Source organism: Phyllobates terribilis, unplaced genomic scaffold (assembly GCF_046119375.1).
Source record: "Phyllobates terribilis strain yellow unplaced genomic scaffold, ASM4611937v1 Scaffold_11__3_contigs__length_659146591, whole genome shotgun sequence".
In the NCBI taxonomy this organism is placed as follows: Eukaryota; Metazoa; Chordata; class Amphibia; order Anura; family Dendrobatidae; genus Phyllobates; species Phyllobates terribilis.
In genome coordinates, this window is record NW_027362771.1 from 556,229,923 (window position 1) to 556,235,676 (window position 5,754).

At 38.7% G+C, this 5,754-nt stretch overlaps 1 pseudogene; it reads left to right on the forward strand.

Annotated features, from left to right (window-relative positions):
* Positions 1-3,125: 3,125 nt before the first annotated feature.
* Positions 3,126-4,070, forward strand: LOC141167352 (olfactory receptor 5AR1-like; annotated as a pseudogene).
* Positions 4,071-5,754: the final 1,684 nt, after the last annotated feature.

Genomic DNA, 5,754 nt, shown 5'->3' on the forward strand with positions numbered 1-5,754 from the left:
AATCCAGCCAATGTCATTAAAAATTATCTTTACTGTAAAGAAAAACAAGGGGTTCTGGAACTTATAATATGGCCCCCACAGAGCTCAACATAATCCAGCCAATCTGGGATTACATGAAAAGACAGAAGGATTTACACAAGCCTCATACACAGAAAATTAGACATTTGAAATATCCTTCCTGTCAAGTTCTTTCAAAATCTGTGTGCAGGTGTACCTAGAAGAATTGATGATGTTTTGAAAGCAAAGGGTGGTCACACACCAAATATTGATTTCAATTAGATTTCTCTTTTGGTGATTCATTTTTGAATTTTGTTATTTGATACAAATAAACTATTAAAGGGAGTCTGCCACCTCAAAAGGTCAATTATACTGCATAAACATTTATACAAGGGGTGCAGCACCTATAAAAATCATACCAGGCATATACAGTTGAACTTAAGATTTGCTGAAAAATCTTTCATTTAATATGCAAAGGAGGGCACTTTGGTGCCACCTTGGCATAGTTTGGTGAACTGTTGCACCCTATTATTTGCCTATTTAAGATAGACCCTTATCTTGATTGACAGCGCTTCATCTGTAAGGTTGAACACTGTCTAAATTTTGCAGTTTGCATGCCTGCGCTTGTACTCTGAAACTAGAGAAGCTGAGTAACCTGCTGATTTTCTCTGATGAAGTCCCCTTTAGACTGATTAGTTCATCTTGAAGAATGATTGTCTGGAGAAGAAAAGGTTAGCACTACCATGTGTCCTGTGAGATGCCAAAAGTAAAGCATCATAAGACCATTCGTGTGTTGTTGTTGCTTTTCATCCAAGGTAGGGGACTCACTCATAATTTTGCCTAAGAACACTGCCAGTTGGATCTAACATCCTCCTTGAGCAACTTCTCCCAACCATCTTGGAACAATTTGGTGATCAATGCTTTTTCCAGCATGATGAAGACCATGTCACAAGGCAAAAGTGATAATTGAATGGCTCAGTGAACGCAAAATTGTAATTTTAGGTCCATGCCCAAGAAACTCCACAGATCTCAATCCCATTGGGAACCTGTGGTCAATTCTCAAAAAGCGGGTGGAAGAAAACCAAAGAAATTGTGAAAAACGCCAAGCACTGATTAGACAAGAATATGTTGTCATCAGTCCGGACTTGACCCAGAAGCTGATATCCAGGGAGATGGGCAGAAGTCTTGAAAAATAAGGGTCAGCACTATAAATATTGAGTCTTTGCACAAACTTGAAGTATTTGTCAATAAAAGTGTAAAAACTTATGAAATGATTATAATTGTACTGAACCATAGAATCAATGGACTAAAAGTTTGAAAATCACTTAAGTAGCAAACTTTGTGAAAACAAAACTTTGTGTTAGTCAGTCTCAAAACGTTTGGTCACAACTGTAGCAATTATTCTGTTTGCCATTTTTGGTAATAGAACTTTTTATTGGCATCATGTTTTCTGGTGTGTAATATTATTATTATTATTATTTATTATAGCGCCTTATATTCCATGGCGCTTTACATGTGAAAAGGAGTATACCTAGCAAACAGCAAGTACAATAATTTGAACAAGAACGAGTAACCGACTGGTACAGGAGGAGCGAGAATCTCAATTTTCTACAGTGTTTTTCTGTAAGGGGCTATCCAGGGCTTAAGAATGTGTTCCAGCTTCCATCGTGGATAAAAGAAGTTTATTGTTATAATGGCAATTCCATATGAAATTTGATAGTCATAGCAACGCATTTCAAACTCAATATGCGAACTTTGTCAAAGCTTTGATCCACGATGGAAGCTGGAACGCATTCTTAATCTCTGTTTGCAAGTGAGATTCCGTGTTCCAGGACGCCCAGGAGTGTAGGTGAGCTGGCTTCTTTTTCTCTGTTGTCCAGGGCTATTTGTTTTTTACTATGGGTCTAAGAGCTAAGAAGAATCTCCCGGCAGTGGGCTTCAGGAAAATGGTCATCAGAGGCGGCACATGCACAAATTTAGATCTCGGCTCAATGACTTTGGCGCCCATTTTCCTGAAGCCCCCCACCGGAAGATCAATGTGCAGAGCGGGGTATCTGCTCCTACCTACACCACTAACATTTTCTTGAAACCCACTGCCAGGACACCGCATCATCCCAGTCCAGGGCCCGCAGCACCGCCCCACTCCTGCCGCTGCCGGCTTCCTGCAGCGGCGACCCTGCCTCCTTTGACACCGCTCTCCTGCCGCCACCCCTCCAGTAAGCAAACTAAATTCAGACTATAAGATGGGCTCCCATTTGACACATTAAAAAAAAATTTTTTCCTGTCTTCCGACTCAAAATTTGGGGTGCGTCTTATGGTCTGCTGCATCTTAGCCAGTAAAATACAAGATTTTTTAATGAACCTTAAATAATTAAAACTAGCAATATAAATAAAGTGTGCATTTTATGTGCTAGTTATCAACATACAAAAGGTATTTATTATGTTTTGTAATTTCTCAATTGGCCCCAATTCCTGGAGGGTTATGTAACATTTATAAGCAGGCTTCTTTATGTTTTACCAGATGAGTGAGACCTACTGTAAGAATACTAATCCTAGCATTGGTTCTCCAGGTAATTACATTGCGTCAATGCACATAAATATAAATTGTATATAACTCTTTATTGTTGTCCATAGTATTTACAAGCTAGTTTATTAGGTGTTTGGGATATTGCTATCTCTTATCTCTTACAAAATAAATGTAGAAAAAAAATAAACTTTTCTTATACTGGAGAATAGGAATAAAATACATTGCATTGCAGTCTTTTTACCAGTTAGCCTCCCACTAAGCACTGTAGGGGGTGCTAAAAGAGGGCTCTGTGGAACATAACTCTTCTTGATGACTATCATGTTCAGAAAAGATATCTGGAAGACAGTTGGTTTTATGTATTATATTGATTTCGTTTCTGCTACCTATATACTTTTATTTTTATATTTCATTTACTTAACGTGATTAAATCCTTCCATTGTCATATCTGAGATTAATCCAAACTTGTCATCATATAGTTTAAATAACTGGAAAAATTCCTACATTCCTAATAAATATGAAACATGATAGATTTATTTAGTATTGGTTGCATTGTGGAATTAGATCCATTGACACATAACCGTTGTATCTTTGGAAAGACAACATGAGTGACTGTCCAAACCGAAGCACCTAAGATGAATTTCACATTGCCGCCTTCTCTATGTCTTCATGGGGCCAGCTTCAGCTATTTTTTGGAATTTTGATTATTTATATATTCGCTATGTTGGGGAATCTGACAATTCTCTTTCTTGTGTGTTTGGTAGAAAAATTACACACCCCAATGTATTTCTTCTTGAGTAACCTTGCCGTTCTAGATGTCTCATCCATCTCTACTTCGATCCCTAAACTACTTTTTATCACCTGGACACAGGATCACAGGATCTCTTTTAGTTGCTGTATGACACAGTTATTTTTCTTCCTTTTATGTGTTAATGGTGAAGTTTACATGCTGACATCGATGGCCTATGATCGCTATGTGGCGATATGTAAGCCCTTACAATATTTCAGAATAATGAGAAAGAACGTGTACATTGGAATGGCCGCTGCCTGTTGGCTTCTTGGTGCATTAAACTCTCTATTACATACATTACTGACATCTGTTCTACAATTCTGTGATTCACGTGTTATCAATAATTTCTATTGTGACCTCAATTCTTTAGTTGATCTTTCCACTACTGACACTCAGAGCCGGAAAGTCTTCATGTTTTTTGAACTTTGCGGTATTTTTCTTGTACAATTTATTCTCACCATTTTTTCATATGTTTTTATCTTCTCCGCCATATTAAAGATTCATTCTTCAGCTGGACGTATGAAGGCTTTCTCCAGTTGCACCTCCCATATCCTCACTGTTACGTTATTATACACACCAAGTCTGTTCTTGTACATGAAAACAGGTTCTGATGATTCTATGGAACAAGATATGTTTCTGTCCATGCTTTATCTTGTACTAGTTCCATTGTTGAATCCTCTTGTCTACAGTCTGAGAAATAAAGATGTTTGGGGGGCTATTGTAATGTTAAAAGGAAACATGGTAGTTGCTCAAAAATAAAAATAAAAACATACATGTAGAGAATTCTCCTTTGGTTCAAATAATATGGGGATAAGCTTGCTGTAATAGAAAGCACCCTGAATTGTTTCTCTGAAGGATATGCAAGCTAATCTACATAGCTTTCATCTATGTTCAACCTCCTTAAAAGTGTTCTCCAGACAGAGATAAAAATAAATAAAGTAGATGGCATTGAAATACCTTTCATTAGCAAATCAAACACATTTTGTTATATGAATGCATCACAGAATTAAAATGGTTGCCTTCTAGTTTCACTGATAGAAAACTGTTTAAGAATATTAATAGGGCTGCTTCCTTTTAGCATGTGCAGTAGAAACTCTGTAGCTGCCACCTGAAGATACTTTAGGCCATTTTCTGTCAAGCTTTCACCAGATCACAGCAGCCACTCAGAATTCATAAAAACAGGATGGACAGCAGTGTGAGCAGCCTGGTCTTACCTCAACACCTGTTGTATTTCCAGTATTAAATCAGAGAGACCAGATGGACAGCAGTGTGAGCAGCCTCTTCTTACCACAGTACCCCTGGTATATCCAGTATTAGATCAAATTAACATGTTGGACAGCAGTGTGGGCAGCTTCTCCTTGCCTCAGCAACCCTGGTATCTTCAGTATTAGATTTATAGACAGGATGTACAGCAGTGTGAGTAGCCTCTTCTTACCTCAGCACCCCATGATATCTCCGATATTAGATTAGACAGACAGTGACAGTGGACATCAGTTTGAGCAGTCTTTTCTTATCTTAGTACTCCTTGTATCTCCAGTATTAGATCTATAGACAGGATGGACAGCAGTGTGAGCAGCCTCTTCTTACCTTAGCAACCTTGTTATCTCTAGTGTTAGATCAGCATATTAAAGTTTTAAAGACCAAGCAATTTTTCACTGTTACGCTTCAATTTTTCTCTCTGCTTCTTTCAAGGGCCATAACTTTTTTATGTTCCTGCTGATAAAGCCATACAATGACTTGTTTGTGTGACACTAGTTTTACTATTGAACAACATAATCCATTTTATCAAACGGCATGGAGTATTATAAAATGAAAAAAAAATTCCAAGTGAAGTGAATTTGCAAAAAAATACAATTTCACAATTGTTTCCTGGTAGTGATGCGCGAACGTGCTCACCACTACATGGTACTTGACCGAGCATCAGCCTGCTAGACATGCTCGGCACTCGCTGAGTATTTCCAGGTTGTTCGGGCGGGAGCTCGGGTCCCCGCCTTGCATGTTTGGTGCTCTTTAGAGAGCCAATCAACATGCAAGGATTGCTTGCCACGCAATGTAATGCCGTAGCCATGTTGGTTGTGGCATTACAGTGATTGGCTTCCACATAGCGTCATCGGGTCTGTATAAGACCTGGCGCCGCCATGCTCGTCACAGTCTACACGGGAACCAGGCAGAGTAGGGAGAGGTGCTGCTGTGTGAGGGAGAGATTTGCTTGTTTATTAGTTAGTATAGGTATTCCAGAACATATCTATATATCCATCTGAACTAACAGTCCTTCTGAGGACTAATCCAGCTGCATATATTCAGTGGTGATAACAGGAGTTAGGCAGGCAGAGAAATTTGTGAACACTATACAGCACAATAGTGCCCATTGCACTTTCTGTCTGATCCTGGTGTTACAGATATTTGTTGACATAGCCAAAGATATCAGGGGCTAGGGCTATTT